Source organism: Pecten maximus, chromosome 10 (assembly GCF_902652985.1).
Source record: "Pecten maximus chromosome 10, xPecMax1.1, whole genome shotgun sequence".
In the NCBI taxonomy this organism is placed as follows: Eukaryota; Metazoa; Mollusca; class Bivalvia; order Pectinida; family Pectinidae; genus Pecten; species Pecten maximus.
Genome location: NC_047024.1, coordinates 42,312,548 through 42,330,739, shown reverse-complemented (window position 1 = coordinate 42,330,739; position 18,192 = coordinate 42,312,548). Strand labels below are relative to the sequence as shown.

The 18,192-nt window shown below is 35.3% G+C and overlaps 1 long non-coding RNA gene across 1 annotated transcript; it reads right to left on the bottom strand.

Moving 5' to 3' along the window:
• Positions 1-1,178: 1,178 nt before the first annotated feature.
• LOC117335334 lies at positions 1,179-7,942 on the bottom strand. The gene is made up of 3 exons (XR_004534325.1): positions 7,849-7,942; positions 3,337-3,456; positions 1,179-1,465 (listed from the first exon to the last, which is right to left on the bottom strand). It is a non-coding gene; the product is annotated as an uncharacterized LOC117335334 (long non-coding RNA).
• Between the last annotated feature and the right edge of the window lie 10,250 nt (positions 7,943-18,192).

The following is an 18,192-nucleotide window of genomic DNA, read 5'->3' as shown; positions in this document are numbered from 1 at the left end:
GATGTTTCTTTGAAATACCATGAACTCACGCTAAAGACATTTGACAACCGTGCTTAATCCCTCACAGTGTGTCGGGCATCATTTTCAGAATTTTACTTATTTTTTCTATGTTGCTTTTCGTCGTTGTTGATGCTGACCGCTTATAGATTTAACAACAACCCCTACAAATAGATCTGTGAAACATTTGACCCTCCCCATAAATATCACACACCTCATGGTGAATATCTATAGGCTTTAAACCGAGTAACGACCCATATTTTATATAGGCCCTAATTTCAAGCACATCTGAAGCTCTTCTACAAGTCATTTCATGTATAGTGCAATGAATATGCTATTAAAGTTTTCTCAAACACTATGACACAAAAACGTGCATGTATGTGTCATATATCCTTCTCTAATGAAACTCATCACTCGCACACTTAAAACATGGTCGCCCCATCTTGGAAGATAAATCTTCCAGCTTCGAGACAGAAGAGGTAGAAGATCTTCCAGAAGCAGAAGAGCTACAATTCCTGTGACCGGAAGATATATTCTAGAAGGAGAAGAGTGCAAATCGAGTGGGGCTCTGGTGAGAGTATGGTAGAATCTTCGGTTGACTTCACCGACACAACTATAATTGTACATATAAGCAATGTGTAAAGTGTAAGAACAAACCTTGTATTATTTTGTAGGTCTCTGTGTTGTGTGGTGTTTTCTGAAGTGCCCACGTGGTGACACCCAGGTTGAAAAGTCATCACAATATTTAGGTACTGCACACGTCATGCATAAAGATGTAAATAAATCGTCCTATAATAGTCCATATCAGTATGTGGACACATTAATCTGAGGTGCTCATTAGAGAATTCGTTCCCATTAACATGATCTCTCAGGTTAACATAGCTCATTAGATTTAACACAATCTCAGTCATTTGATTTGTCCGCCATTTTCTTCAGAAAACTGTTCTAGACCAATTTCTTTGCGAGAGCCTTCGATTTTGCAAGGGCATATCCCGGGCTAGTCCGAGTTTCCGCAGGCACCATGTCTGGTGTCAGGGCCAGTGAAAACTCGGGCTAAATTGAAACCTCTGGGGTTGACCTGAGTTACTTAGGTGATATATACTCTCCAATTTTACATAATATTTAAAACGGGTGACCCTATATACGAAGCAAAATTATGGTAAATAAATAATAAACAAAAATTCAAATTTTGCAATTTTTAATTATATTTCATCAGTATATGAACTGGCAGTATATAAAATAAATTAATGAAACAGAAAGCAAAAACTGTAATGTAATTCTAAGTGTCCGGAAGTGACGTCATTATCAGCGCCGCCTATTGACAGACACAACTGCTGTATTGCATTGTCGGAAAGTTGTTAATGACCGGTCCATAATGCATCTGTATGACAGACTGTTTCCGAAGTATTCGCCACATGACTCGCATATCTCCACGAACGCGCTGAAAGTATGACCTCTTGGGGTGTTCCTGAAATTAAATGAAAACAAAATTGTCAAACACGAAAAGTAGGTCAGGAAATCAATATGGCCGCCATGACGTCATTCCTAAAAAGTTTAAAATGACCATAACTCAAAAAGTATTCAAGATACAAAGGTAATGTTGTAATATTATGGTACATTAGGTCTGGGGCTAATCGAGAATTTTTTTAACCAGAAATATATACTAATTGTACATAAATTCTATTTTTAGAAGACACACACAAACCGAAATATACATTGTAGACTATTTCAATAATCATTTTCAAGTATAAAACCGATATCCACTTTTACGTTCTGCTCTGTCAGTCGCATCTTCAGTTAAAGCAGAACTACTATACGATGGTGATGTTTGATGAAAAAGATATTTGCTTAAGCGCGAACAGAAATTGACATTTCTCATTATGTTAATAAAGCTTGTGCAAGCAAAACACATGATTTCTAATTTAGCCATTATTAATATGTTGTTATAACAATATAACTAACTATATTAAGTCTATGTTGATATCGATGATATTGACATTTTCCTCAAATTCCCGTTTAAATGCTTTCAAAACTGAATAACAGCATAGAAATATCAATAAAATGCAAAGTTTGGTAACGTTGGCAGAAACATGGATACCATCCAGAATTGTTATTTTCTTACTGATTGGGAGAGGTTTGAATTCCCGATTGACTCTTCTCGCGAAAATAAATCCCACGCGAAATATAAGCGATTGACAGTATGTAAATGTATGCATGATTGCGAATCGTTGGAAATAAACAAGCTATCATTCAAAGATCAGTGAAGACGTTCTACTCAGTATCTAGCACGATCTTCTCTGTACGTAGTTTTTTGAAAATATGACATACATATATAAGGTAGGTCCGCCATATTGGATTACAATGCAAAGTCTCGTCCTCTTTTTAGGATTAATGTAGCGATGAACAAGCAGGGGATACACATTACTTATATATTGTATTGCGACAATAAATGATCTAGGCATTTAAGTCATTCATTGATCAGGTACAATATCAAGTATTTAACATGCTAAACAGGTATTTTTGGACAAGTACAATCAGACAAATACGTCGCCCTGATATTTGTTTCTACCACTTGAAAGTGATAATTAAGAACATTTAAAAAAAATATTCGATCCTGAAAAAATATTTGTTTGGAAAACCACCGTTGGTTGAATAGGAGGAAAAAGCAGAAAGGTTGAGGGACAATAAATATGCTGTCAATCCCGTCGTTACGTCAGTATTTGCCTAAATTTACTTTACGTTGATAAAGAGCAAAAAAGAACAACCAAGAATCAGGAAGTACAAAAATTAATAGGTAAATAAACAAACATACGTATTGGTAGCAAAAAATAAATAAATAAATAAATAAATAAAATTTAAAAAAAAATTAAAAGCAAAAAGAAATATCTTTTAAAAATATTAACGGCATTGTTTTAATGCTGGGGGTTATAATGTAAAAGTGCTGGTGAAATAAATTAACGAACTAATACGTTTCAGCACTGATAACAAAATTATATCAGCTTGGATCATTTTTAGTAATAATAAGATTGCATTTGAATCAGGAATAGAACTTTATTTAGGTGTCTTTTGAAAATATTCATCCACTTATTCAGCTTGCTTCAATCTAAATTATGTTATGTTTTAACTGCAAATCTGCATTTTGCATTTACCGCCACATTCACCAATCCCATACTTCATCTTGACCAGTAACGCCACCTGTTGCGTCATATCTGGAGCCAAAAGAATATAATACGGCTATGAAAAAAAAGAGAAAGAATGTATGAGGAAGGAGGAGGAGTTATGTACATAACAGGTCGATAGAAAGAATGCAAGAGAAGATAATGGAGGAAAATGACTCACCGTCTTACAAGGCTGTCGAGGGTGTTTGCCATGGAGAGAGACAGCAGACAGCCAAGCAGTAATAGGCACGTAGTTCTTGCCATCAATACGGGTAGGTCTGTAACCTTGGCAACCGGATTCCTGAAATATAAAAATCTCTATAAATATTGCTGTTTTGTAGTTAACGGCATTCTTACCACTAAACCAGGTAGGTATGTAACCTGAGCAACAGTATTCTATATATAAATCGCTGTGGTGTAGTCAATGAAAATCTGACCATCAATACGGGTAGATATGTAGCTATGGCAACCGCATACTTGAAACAGATATTCTATGTATATCGCAGCAGTGTAGTCATTGGAACTCTGACCATAAATGCAGGTTGCCTGTAGCCTGGACAACCGGATACCTTAAATATACCATTCTCGCTGTCGTATAGACAGTGGCACTCTGACCATCAATATAGGTATGCCTGTTGCTATGGCAACCGGATACCAGAAGGTAACGTGACCTATCAGTAAAGTAGTAGAGTAAGTAATTAAAGTATTGTCAATACGAGTAGCATGTAGTCATAGCAACCGGGCACTTAAAAAGTATCGTAGTCTTCGATTAATAAATCATTTAGGGTAAACAATGGAACTTTTGGTATCAATATTGATGTATATGTAGTTATGACAACCAGATACATGTGAAATAACAATGAAAGTATTGTTGTCTGGTAAACAATGACACTTTTGCCATCAATACAGGTAGATATATAGCCTTGCCACTGTATGTTTGGCATCAGTTTTATATTAATATTCTTTAACTTAAGGAAATTCTCAAATCAAAATGTTTCATAGAATAAAACATTCCATCATTAAAGAAAAGTTCATTAGTCAAAATTGCCCCCTTTGATCAAATAATACTTTCCTAAGGAAAATGTTGAGTTTACAACTTAAAACCGGGGCCTAAATGGTTATATATTCTATCATAATTGTCGTAAGGTTGTACATCTATTATGGCATATGTAAGTGGACTGGTAACCCAGATCTATCCATGTCATGTTTCATTACAAGGTAACTAAAAATACCACCAGAGAAAGGAATGTTGAATGAAGATGCCAGTCTCTTTTCGGGTTTTGTGTAAGTCACAGCATAAGCGACCGCAACAAACAGTTAATCGTACAAGCATATTACTTTAAAGTGTTATGATATAGCTGCGCCGTTTTCTTTGTTAAATCTCCAACGATGAAGAATTTCAAAATGTCTTTTTCCGAAAATTAGTAACCAGTTGCTCGAACGAAAATTTTGTTACATGTCTCGATTCAAAAGAAATAAACATGTATATGCAGTTTCTTTTACAAAATTGATGTTTTAGATTTCAAGATGTTCATTGCTAACAGATGACTAGGCCAGGTGTTACCAACTTATCTACCAATTCTCCTTGTATATATTTACATATAAAAAACTAATAATACAATGCAATAATACAATACGAATCAATTCATATCCATCATTTATCATTGTAAAGTTCTTCAAATATATATATTTCAAACCGATATTCACTATTATTTATGATCTGTTTTCTTAAACAGTGTCCGTATTCAATTATGTACATGTAATTGTCGGTTTGTCCCTAAAAACGAAATACAACAAATTTAGCAGTAAGTGTTCAAGGTCTGTAAACAAAGACTCCCTACGTAAGTTAGCAGTTAACTAGTTGTTCGAGGTCTGTAAATACGGACTCTCTACATCTTGAAAGTAGGTTAGTTAGCAGTAAGAAAGTTCCTCGAGGGCTGTAAACAGGGATTCCCTTCAACCTAAATGTAGGTTACTTAGCAGTAAAATAGTTGTTTGAGGTCTGTAAATAGGGACTCCATACAACTTAAATGTACGTTAAATGTTCGCTCGTGAATGAATTTACTGAGTGTAATTGAATAATACAAAACATATGTTGTTCAACAGCATGACGTGTGAGCACTCTCCCAATTGGAACATGATGAAACAAAACTTTTAATTTATTTGACAAGAATAATGAAGATATATATCAACTTATATTGATTGACGTCGTTTGTCATTTTGTTGTGCAATCGGATTTTCTTAAGATATAAAACCCGAAAAAAACTAAGACAGGTTGATTATGTCCCATTTCCCGTCCGATAGTGATGTCGATGATACAATGACCTTCTGAAAGAAGCGATGTGATCTACTGAGCCACTCGACAAACAATATGAAGTCTCTCGTCTAAGGAAATGGATACCCACAACCTACCTACACTACTAAAACGAGCTACTTAGTACAGATAAGTACAGTCCTTCATCTTAAGATAACTTCCATACAAACAACTGAGAGAAAAAGATTACATACATTTCCGTCTATTAACTAAGTCCATAACTAAAGAACACCATATTTCTGATTAAATTATCAATTGCAAAGACATTAACTAACGTTGTTGTTGGCGTTACCTGCATGTAGTAATATATCCATCCCTTCGAAACTGGTCCTGAACATTGAAATACCTTAGCAATGTCAAGTGACGAAAATAATCATATAGATTACGGTACGAGTATTGTTATAGGATACGCTTTTGGAAAATTCTTTGTTTAAGTTGCCTTCAATAGTAAAGCTTATTGAAGAAAAAAGTCTGAGACCATTGTAGATATGAACGAAATTGTGCCACTTCGTTAACTTAAATAACCGGAAGAATGAACTGACGATTGATTAGCGTGTAGAATCAATACTTATGTTGTTTTCAAGATGTATTTCTATTCACGGGAAGTAATTCCATAATAGACTGACACCAATGTCTATTTATCAGGACATAAACTGTAGAATGTTCCATGAAATAATATAATCCAAGGAGAAAGCCCAGTCGGTTAATTTAAAGCATTACATGTCCAAATCAAGATTAGAAATCAACATTAGGAAAGGTATGTGATGGCAGCAGTGTATGAAATGCGTTTATATGAAAGGAAGAAATCAAATCTGACGTATATCAAAATACGTAAATGATGTTAATGAAACGATAGACGATGTACACATCAGCCTATAGCAGAAGAAAAGAAGTAACCACTTACACAAAGTTTACATATTATGTATGAAACTTTGATAATGCACAAATCTAGAAGAACAAAATGACAACTATCTAGAAATATCAGCTATCTACCATATCCAGAACATCGAAACGATGGAAAGGAAGTGACTCTAAGTTAACGATGGAAGACATATACATCCGGGTTCTTTTTTGTATGTTAGACTTCATCACTGAGTATTCATTTCAGTACCACTAAACACTTAATTAAATATGTCATATTTGACTACAAGCATTGTATATCTTTCCACTGCAAAAATTATACTAAGAATTATGCTCTAATTTGAGACGGAAGTGAATAACCTCCACAAAGTGTTAATTACCTAAAGGGTAGATGAATCAACAGACATGGTATGAAACATGACAGTAGAAAAAAAACTGGTTAGAATACGTAATACTCTACAAATCAAGATGTCCTTCATAAGGAGCAATTTCTTCGATATAATACTTGTTTGTACCAAGTCTATCTTTGTTACTGTATCAACAGAAAGAGACTTGCTGCCTTCTGTCGATAATTCGCTTAAATGCTGAAGTGGTGATCCTCCGTCAAAATGTGAAAAAAAACATTCCTTTATGTATCTGCTTTTAAGTGTTAAACGTATTAGCTGTTGAAATGTTCTCATGAATAGAACATCTACGCTACTAATATATATGAATTACTAAGCAATTGGCATCACTTCAGTATATAGAGTTTTCCATTGTTTTATACAGCCTACTTCTTTTGCGAATGATAAAAAATCTAGATTTACTATCAGTATCAGAATTTGGTTGCAAGTAAACGTGGCAGGTAAATATCAATGTTCTATTCCGACTTAATTAATATTTCTTTTTCTTTTTTTTTTCAATTAATATTTCCTTTCTTTATCATTTGAAATTAAAAAGCAGAGTAATCGTATGTGTTTTGCATTATTTTTTATCTAAACAGGATAATCTAAGAATCAAAACATCCTAAAATAATATTAGAAGGATCATTCGCCACTATTGTAGTGAGGACCAATATATTAGTCGTCTCGACAGTTGTCAGTACAAACTTTATCCTTTTTTAATTTAGAAATAAATAAATAAACATTGTATAGATTAATAACCTTTAAGACTCACACAAGTATTTGCCAATAATATAAAATCAAATAGTTATGATCATAAAATATAACAATCAATTTAAAAAGCGTGAAAACTAAAATTTACAAATAATATATCAATAATCATATTATTCATGCATAGCCCTCCAGCAGGAAAGCTAGGATACTGTTGAACAATCGATAGAAATAACTGGTTTGCACTACTAATACACAAGTAACATTATATATATTTGTATGGCAATGACAGATTGTCATTTTCTGCTCGTCCTGACACTACAGCGCTCAATACCTATCGACCAGTCCAGAACCTACTACACCAAGTTAATCACTGGGCAGTGTCCAACAGCCGTGATTGACCAATGCTCGACTCTAATAGCCTTACCTTATTGGGCGTTCCTCGCTCCAGGAGTAAATGGACGGCCCATCGTTATACCCGCCATTTATACCCGTCCATATCAACTGACGTCACCAGACGAAGGTTCATATGATTTGAAGTGGTCACGTAGAGGGGTAGGATCGGTTCGGACCTGCAGCTTTGCTTCATGAATATGTACTGGGCGGACATGTTATCAATAGAATCGTATAATGGCTTCCTCTTCTTAATTGGATTGCAGCCGCCTTCTTCAAAGTAGTGTTAATACCATTGTTGCGCTAAGGAAGAGTCTTATTATTTTAAGGATTGCCGTCGGAAATAACAGACCGAATCATCAATAAAAAAATTTAATATATCTATGCTTCTGGATAACTTAACAGAAACATTGCCATTGGTGAATCCTTCCATTGTGCCGTGCATTAGTTGAGAACTGTATCAATACATCGTTTCAATAAGAATACTATAATGGTTTAACGTTTTCGAACGAGTGTTATGTTTCTGTTTATTTAGCTAATGTCCATGGCAGTTTAATGACCCGTGATGTCAATGCATCATGCTTTCCTATCTCCTAGAAAACAAATTTTAATTCATAGACACTTTTATGGTTAGTACAGCTAATCTGGAATCTTTTTTTTTTCAGATTATTTTTTGATCAGGATCTTATAAAAATATTGACATATTCGTTTTCAATTAATTAAACCTGCAAAACAAAGGATGCATTAAGGTTTGCTATATTAATATATCCATTGTTCATAGTTTAATGAACCTTCATAGTTATACATACAAAACAATAAACACATATATCTCTGTCATAAGTTACGTCACTGACATTTAGTCCAGTTTTTGTCTCACTTATAGCCATTTCAAATAATAGATTTTCGTCCAAGCTTTTAAATATATTGGTATTAAACGCACCATTTCCATGATTACAGTTTAAAATATTACTGTAGATGGATGTACGATAATGCCCGGTTTGTTGATTATTAGCGAAGTCGAAAAAATCCATTGTTTCACTCAATTGTTCATAAAGAAAAACGCTCTTAACTAGTTGTTTTCAAGAAAGACTCTTTTGTTTATTTAATAATAGCTTTAAGAAATATATTAAATCGATATGAATGTGCACTCAGTCTCTCCTAAATTGTTTATAAATTGCAAATAAAGAACAAAGCCGCAATATGACGTCAGGCCATGACTTGCAATAGATGATTATTTGAGAGTTTAAGACCTCGTGTTTGCTATTGAATATCCGCGTCCCATTTAAAGATCTCAAAATATGTTATTCTGTGCCTGCTATTTGATTGTTTAAACAATTTTAAAATGGGTTCAAATCATGTCAACTTAATCATGACCTCCCCTTAATAACTATGTAACAGCATCGGTTGACGTTTATTGGCTATTTGGTGCTTAAAGGTAAACAATTTGATGACGTCAAAGACAGAATTAAGGTATAATGACTGATTACATAATACTGAAATGATAATGTGACGTCATAATTATGTTTGATTATTATGTACGAGTTATTTGAGTTCAGTAAAGCCAAACACGAATACAGCTTATGTTTTGTCCGTCAAGGACTCGCTTAGAAGATGTGATTAGTGGAATGAGGGAGCGTGCCATGAAGGTTTGTCAATTGATGGTTAACAAACAACATGGATGCATTTCTATTGGTGTGAATTGTCGGTTTCCATTATTTTCACCGCTAGCATTACTGACGAGCTGTTGAAGAACGAAACAGTTGTAGGATGTCCCAAGCATCACTGACGAGTCCTGAGAGGACGAAACAGCTGTAGAATGTCTCTAGCATTATTGACGAGTTCAAGAAGGACGAAACAGCTTTTGGATGTCCCTAGCTTCACTGACGAGTCATGAGAGGACGAAACAGCTGTAGAATGTCTCTAGCATTATTGACGAGTTCAAGAAGGACGAAACAGCTTTTGGATGTCCCTAGCTTCACTGACGAGTCATGAGAGGACGAAACAGCTGTAGAATGTATTTAACATTACTGACGAGCTGTTGAAGGACGAAACAGTTGTGAGGTATTCCTAGCATTATTAGCATTACTAACGAGTTCTAGAAGGACGAAACAGCTGTATAATGTATCTAGTATTATTGACGAGTTCTAGAAGGACGACACAGTTGGGGATGCCAGTAGCATTACTGACGAGCTGTTGAAGGACAAAAAAGTTGTAGGATGTCACTATCAATACTGACGAGCTATAGAAGGACAAACAGCCGTATGATGTCCCAAGCATCATTGACGAGTCCTAAAAGGACGAAACAGCTGTAGAATGTCTCTAGCATTATTGACGAGTTCAAGAAGGACGAAACAGTTGCAGGATGCCCTAGCATTACTGACGAGCTCTAGAAGGACGAAAAAGTTGTAGGATGTCACTATCAATACTGACGAGATGTTGAAGGACAAAACAGCTGTATGATGTCCCTAGCATAACTGACGAGTCCTAAAAGGACGAAACAGCTGTATAATGTCTAGCATTATTGACGAGTTGTTGAAGGACGAAACATATGTAGGAAGTCCCTACCTGCAATGTCCTTAAATGTATACATCGGTAAAGGCAGGTGTCGGTAAAACAAGGTGTCAGTAAAATAAGGTACCAATAATAGTAGAGCAAACACTTTGAACATTCGAGAATTTCAAAGCTATTTGAATACTCGATCGCATCATTGAACACTTTCAGCTAAGTAATATATGAAAACTTTTAGAAATATAAACTGAATCACTGCTTTTGTGTCCATTAAAAACTCAAGTATCAATTGTTTTGCTAATGTGCTTTATTAAGCTTTGATGACGTACTTGGTTTTTCTAACAAACCTCCCTATTTGAAATCCTATTGTTTTGAACGTTCGATTCCTCCGCTAATAAATTTTAAGAATACTTAGCATTTTATTGGGAATCACGCTTCCGGAAACATAATAATGGTTAAACCGGATGACGGTATCCCGTTCCGGACTCCGACCCAATACATATAGAAATATATGAATGATAATTATGTAAAAAGCCCCGTGATGGAATGCATTATAATGCTCAACGTCGAGAAAATAATTGAATTGAATAAACAGAATAAACAATATCTTTATCGGATAAAAATGATGGCAAATTTCCCAAACAATGCTTGAATTACCGCCAATATTTACACTTTAGGCGAGATACAATCAATGAAGGTCAAGGACGCTGATGTGCGGGGGTGTCGGTTCGCGTCAATGAGTTATTGTAAAATGAAACGCTCGCTAGAGGGCGCCTCTCTCCAGATCAAATTTAACAATCAAGGCTCAATGTAATAGATATGAACATCTACAGTGCAATCTTTACGTAAACGGACAAGGTGTCCGATTGTATCTAATTTGGCTAAATTGCTTCAAACTGCCCGACTATGCTAACAAATCATCTTCAATCTGAATAAAATAAGACTGCTTGAAATGATCGAATCTGACGCTGTTTACCTCCTTCCAACCGCTCGATTTACACAAATGTTGAATGATGCTTGTAAAATAGTAAAAAAAGGTTCACATTTAGAGATTCTGTTAAGTCCGCATTTTAGACACAGGGAAATTGCAGTCTCTTTTTTTCTACAATGGCTTCATCCTTGATAGATTTTAGAAATGGTTGTATGAATCGATGAAACAAATTTCCTAATCTACTTAGACACATGTTTATCTTCAATGATGAAGCTGATATTTATACATATCACTCTGTAAGTGTAACCCGTAAAACGTGCTGGTCTGCCGGACCAGGTACAATGTATAAAGGTACAAGAGGAGGATCAGAGCACTAGCTCAGTAAACAGACAAGTATGTGCGTGCCATGTTTATTGTTTTGTTGTTATACATGTACTTATACTGATGGGCTGCAAGGCCTAAAGTTAAATAAAAATTGAATTGAATATAGGGAAGTTGGCATTTACATCTAGTTGTAAATGGGTTTGTTGTCTCTAACTTAAAAGAGTTTTATCTTTGGCTAGAAATGTGACTTCTATCTTTAGCTGTAAAAGTGACTGTTATCTGTATATGAAAACGGGATTTATTTTCTCTAGTTATATTTTTAAATGTGACTTTTATCTTTAGTTGTAAAAGTGACCGTTATCTCTACCTGTAAAAGTGACCGTTGTCTCTACCTGTAAAAGTGACCGTTATCTCTAGTTGTAAAAGTGACCGTTATCTCTACCTGTAAAAGTGACCATTATCTCTACCTGTAAAAGTGACCGTTGTCTCTACCTGTAAATGTGACCGTTATCTCTAGTTGTAAAAGTGATCATTATCTCTACCTGTAAAAGTGACCGTTATCTCTACCTGTAAAAGTGACCGTTATCTCTAGTTGTAAAAGTGACCATTATCTCTACCTGTAAAAGTGACCGTTGTCTCTACCTGTAAAATTGACCGTTATCTCTACCTGTAACAGTTACCGTTGTCTCTAGTTGTAAAAGTGACCATTATCTCTACCTGTAAAAGTGACCATTATCTCTACCTGTAAAAGTGACCGCTATCTCTACCTGTAAAAGTGACCGTTATCTCTACCTGTAAAAGTGACCGTTATCTCTACCTGTAAAAGTGACCGCTATCTCTACCTGTAAAAGTGACCGTTATCTCTACCTGTAAAAGTGACCGTTGTCTCTACCTGTAACAGTGACCGCTATCTCTACCTGTAAAAGTGACCGTTATCTCTACCTGTAAAAGTGACCGTTGTCTCTACCTGTAAAAGTGACCGCTATCTCTACCTGTAAAAGTGACCGTTATCTCTACCTGTAAAAGTGACCGTTGTCTCTACCTGTAAAAGTGACCGCTATCTCTACCTGTAAAAGTGACCGTTATCTCTACCTGTTATCTATTTCCCAATCTAATTAAAATCTAGATGGTCATTCTCACTACTACTAGATTTTAATTAGATTGTCTATTTCCGGGCTGTCCTTCGACAGGTGATACAGGTATTACTATATAAAGAATTAAATCTGCAAACCGAAACTTAAAATCGAGAAACTGAGAGCATAATATGAACAAATATATATATACATGGCAGATTACAAGAGGAATAAGGTCTTCCAACAGGGTAAGTGTTTTCCGCCGACGACATACGCCATGCTGAATGTGCCTGCCTTAATATCGCACGAAATATTTACCAAAGGAAACATGAAGTAAAATGTTCTGCATTAAGATTTTTCAAATTGATTATTTTGACATGCTGTTCTCTTTTAAGTTTTGTTTGTGGTTATATTTTGTTTATTGTTGTATTTGTCTGGCGATTGCATTTTGTTTGTGATTGGCATTATATTACTGAACTGTCTACATGACTTTTTGTCCAGAAATTCCTTGTTCATTTTAACCTAACTCAAACGGTAAAAATCAATAAAATGACGATCGTTATATGTCGCTTACGTCATCAGATTTAGATTCCGGTGTACACTTGACGCCATTACGTCACGTTTAATATGACGCTGTAACGGTTAATTGTCACACGTGTCGATCATTAATGGACATACGTAATCACGGAGAGAATATATAATTCAGCCTCACGTTACGTTACCTCACCACATGGACAGAGGTACTTACACCTATTTACTGTTTAATTGACGACACTCTATTTTTTGCACATCAGATAAATTCTTATGACAGGATATTCTGCGAAATCTGTTCAACAGGGAATTTTACTTGTGTCAATGTTAGTGTATTGTTTACAAAATTTTACAAACAGTCAATTTCAGAAGTCTATTGTTTGTATTTCCGATGCAAATTCATTAAAATATTGTTACATTGTACGTGTAACTTGTTGCTATCGTTCCACTTTCTGTAGATATCGGGGTTTTACATGTGACCAACTTTTGTTTCTGAAGTTGAAATTGACATAAAAATGTACTTTAACGGTTCAGTACATGAACCTGAGATTTTCCATAGAATGTTATAACTTAAATGTTGTATATATCCTCTTGTATATATTACATAAGACTTCGATAATTCAATCAAACCTACATCACGGCATGGTGAATCAAACACAAATCAATGTACGTTGATAGCCATGAAGACACTGGTCGAATGACAAGGAAATGAAAAAGCCATTATTTACAGGCAAATTATTCAAGGATAATCGAAAGCTTATGCAAAATCACATCATACAGTTTGTAAAAAACGTTAGTCTGAGAAACAAAATGTTTTCTTATTTCTTTATCAAGTCATTTGTTGATATTGAAACATCTGAACCATTTGGTATTCCCTGTCTCAGATAACTTATTCCTACTGAATACACAACACAAGTGAAAAAGAGTTTGACTAGCCTTTCTGCCATACTAGCCCGAGTTTTCTCTGGCCCTGTCTAGGTGACAGGGCCAGATACAACTAGGGCTCCTGCGAAACGTTCTTGTAAATACATCCCATTTCTCGATTGACAATGCGTGAAAAGCTCTCGTACATGTAAACCGCTTCCGGTTGTATGGATTATCAGCACTAAAGCCGAACAGAGTTATATTGCTCGTAGCGACACCTGCCCTACTAGAAAATCCTCGACTTTGTACCCTGCACATCTGATATCCGTTATTAGCTTCGTTGCTTCTGGTCAATTTATACTTGTCCGTCATCGGTCAGTGTCATTAGCCGACATGTTGTGGTCAGTCTGATACATATTTACGATCGGAATTAAAACCGCACCTCGCCATTCAAATGGCACTAATTACGGACGGTGAAGAGTCTTGGTTATTAATTAGAACTGCGGTTACGATTTCCGGTTGTTTTTCCGATGAAACACACGTGCATAACTGTCGTTATACCATAAAACTCTATTTCTTCACCGATACAGAATACTATGAAAATGACATCATGTGCATGAGCAGATATGTAAAGCACTTTCAGTTTAAACCGACAGCCAATATGGTCATTTGGTTTAAAGAAGATCGAAGTATACTTGTGGTAAAAACTTCCAATGACAACAATTTGTCTGCGAAAGTGGAGTGTACGTGAATAGTTTTGGATTTCAATAGGGGTCGCTTAGAACGAATATTCATACCCTGCCTACACTGCTCTGACGACGACCATCTGTAAGAAATTGTCCGTCCGTCGTCCAGAGCAACGTTATCGCAGCTACGACCATCTGTCAGAAATTGTCCGTCCGTCGTCCAGAGCAACGTTATCGCAGCTACGACCATCTGTCAGAAATTGTCCGTCCGTCGTCCAGAGCTACGTTATCGCAGCTAGCTATATAAGGGTCTCAGTGAAGGAATTTTGGCAGGATCTTTGCGCCCACCATTGAATGACGTTTATTTGTTCTATGTTACACTGATTTTTTTCTTCTTCTTTTTTTTTGTTTTTTTGTTTGTTTGTTTTTTCCGGCATAGCCGTATAATATTCTTTTGACGCCGGATATGACGCGACAGGTGGCGTTACTGGTCAAGATGAAGTATGTGATTGGTCAATGTAGCGATAAATGCAAAATGCAGATATGCAGTTAAAAACGAAAAGAAGTAAAGATTGAATGCAAGCTGAATAAGTTGATGTATCTTTTCAAATGACACATTGATAAAATTAATTCCTGATTCAAATACAGTCTTATCATCACCAAAAATGATTCAAACTGATAAAATCTTGTTATCCGTGCTGAAATGCGTCAAGTTCGTTATTTTTTTTACACCAGCAGTTTTACAATATAACCACCAGTATGTTTTTGTTTTGCTTTTTTTTTTCTTCTTTTTTTCTACGTTTTCCTTCTGTTTCCATTTTTCTAATGTGTGTATATGTATGCTATGGGGAACATCAATGTACATATATATCAAATTTAGGAAAGCCTTGTTTTCTTCAAATAATCAAAATAGTGTTATATTGATAATGTTCATGATAAAAATGTATTCATGTAAAACCATATAAACTGTCTGATCTGATTTTGTCCACATTGTCTTTATAAAAAAACAAAAACAAAAAACAACAACCTGGCACGACACAGATAACACTAATACAATGATATTATTGTAACTGTTTCACCAAAAACATTTAAGTTAAGCTCTCTGAATTAATCAGCTTTACATTACAAACAAAAAAGGCATGTAAGTTAACCAGACATAGGTAAGCGTGTAGCTAACCCGTGTAGACTTATTCCAGGTGTGTCTTCACACAGACGACCCGGTTACCTGTGCACGTGCGGCTAGTCAACTTTTCTCAAATTCTCATGCAAAAGCTTTTTGCCAATTACTGATCAATGCCAGTCATTTATTGACATCAACTAGCTGGCGTAAATATAATAATAACACACTCTTTTAGAATTCCGTTATTATATTTGATGTTATTGAATATGTATGCTGCCGTAATATGGGGAGTACAAGTGTCATATAATCCACCATTAAGGGGGTTTGCAGAGTGCAACGGCCGACACTATCAGGTGAAAACAGGTTACTCAGAAAAGATGCATAGCAACATTTTCACCCAAAATTAGTTAGTCATCGACGTTAATACTGGATAAATAAATGGGGAAATGCTTGCAAAAGTGAAAATGGTCGTTTTCATTAAAGAATGTCACAAAATGTGTCGGGTGTTCACGGATTTGCAGTATTCTCGTTTCATGAAAGATAAATTGGTATCTTACCTGCACGTGTGTTATGTAATATTACAACCTATCGAGTTTTTTGTTTTTCATTTTTTTTTGTAAAACTGGCGAGAAACATCATAAAACCATGTTCATTTCCATATTTCATCATAAAACGTTCGCCAATCTATATTGCAAGGTAGGTTGGTTATTCCAAAGAAATACAATGCGTAAAAAACAAAACAAAAACAACAAACAAACAAACAAACAAACAAAAATAACAATCAAAACAACAACAAACGAAACTAATAATTTAATATTTTACTTATAACCAACCCGTGTCTCTGTAATGATTCTCTGAGTTTTGGAGATGTAAGGACTGAAGGGTTCGTCATCTGTAACAGATACAATGGTACAGTCTATCGAGGGATGCTGAATCACTATGACGAATAGGAGAAGTGCTACGCGGTCGTTAGGCGGGAACTTAAGGTTCTACAACAAATGCGGGACTAGTCGTTAGGGATAAAAATACAAAAGATGTACAAAACAGGTTTAGGAAACAAGATGTAATAGCGTTTAGTTTGTCAATACACTGTGCGTACATCTTACAATCATCACCACTCCCCATCACCAAATTAGACCTGAACAACTCTCGTGATATTGATAAATGATATTGTCATTAATATATTTTCTATAACAGTTTTCTACCGGAAGCAGCGTTTCAATATATTGTTTTGGATGTTGAACTTCCATAAAGCAATTTTTTAGAAAGATATACTGAGTCGATATTGCATGTAATATCCTGAGTCTGGCGGTTGAGCACGATGCCTCAAGATCCGGTTTTTCAGACACGGCGTCTGACTCCTTGTATTAATAACAACAGATTCTTTCAAGAAACAACAGAGAATACCGATATTAAAACGAAACCGGTATTCCAACTCAAAATTTATCTAACGACGACAAATAAGAAACAAATACAGATTTGCGTGGAGACCATTTAAAAAGTAGAAGGAGAATAAGGCCAAGGCGTTGTGTCCTAGGCTCGGTTATAACCGGGACAAGGACGTTAAGCCCCATCAATCAATCAATCAAGGCCAAGGCGTTGTAGAAGAGCAAACGTCTTCGGCTTCATCGACGACATCAGCCGGTTTCGTAGCAAGTGAAATCTAAAAGCAGTTGTTATTACGGCATACTTCCCACCTTTCACAATGGCAAAGTGTAGGTAATAAATCACATGTTACCACACTCCACTGAACACATAGTCCCCTTCCATGGCCAACAATTATTTAATGACCAGGAAAGAGTTTAATACATGCAGATGAATTATTATTAACTTCAGTGAGTTAAGAGAAATAACTTAAAATTGCAGATATACATTTCTTGATTTTTAAATCATTTCCTGGAACAATGTTAATTCTTCAGGAATCTTTTTCTTAAACAAAATTACACAATCAAATAAGCTATTTCTTGAAAGATATGTAGATGGAAATTACTAGAATTTTGAGATGGATAATTCCGTATGTCTTAGAATTGTTAACAGGCACTTTTTATGGGGTGCCGTTTTACTATTTATTCCCATTTGGTGATATTATCTATTCGAATAGGTGATATCACTTAATGAAACGAATAGGTGATATCACAAATTCGAATAGGTGATATCACTTAATGAAACGAATAGATGATATCACCAATTCGAATAGGTGATATCACTTATAAAATTTCATAAGTGATATCACCTATTCGAATAAGTGATATCACTTTAGAATCAATACAAACGACAGCTCCCAAATAACTATAATGGTACAGTAGATGTTGGAATTTTTTTTACACGTGATGGAATTGGG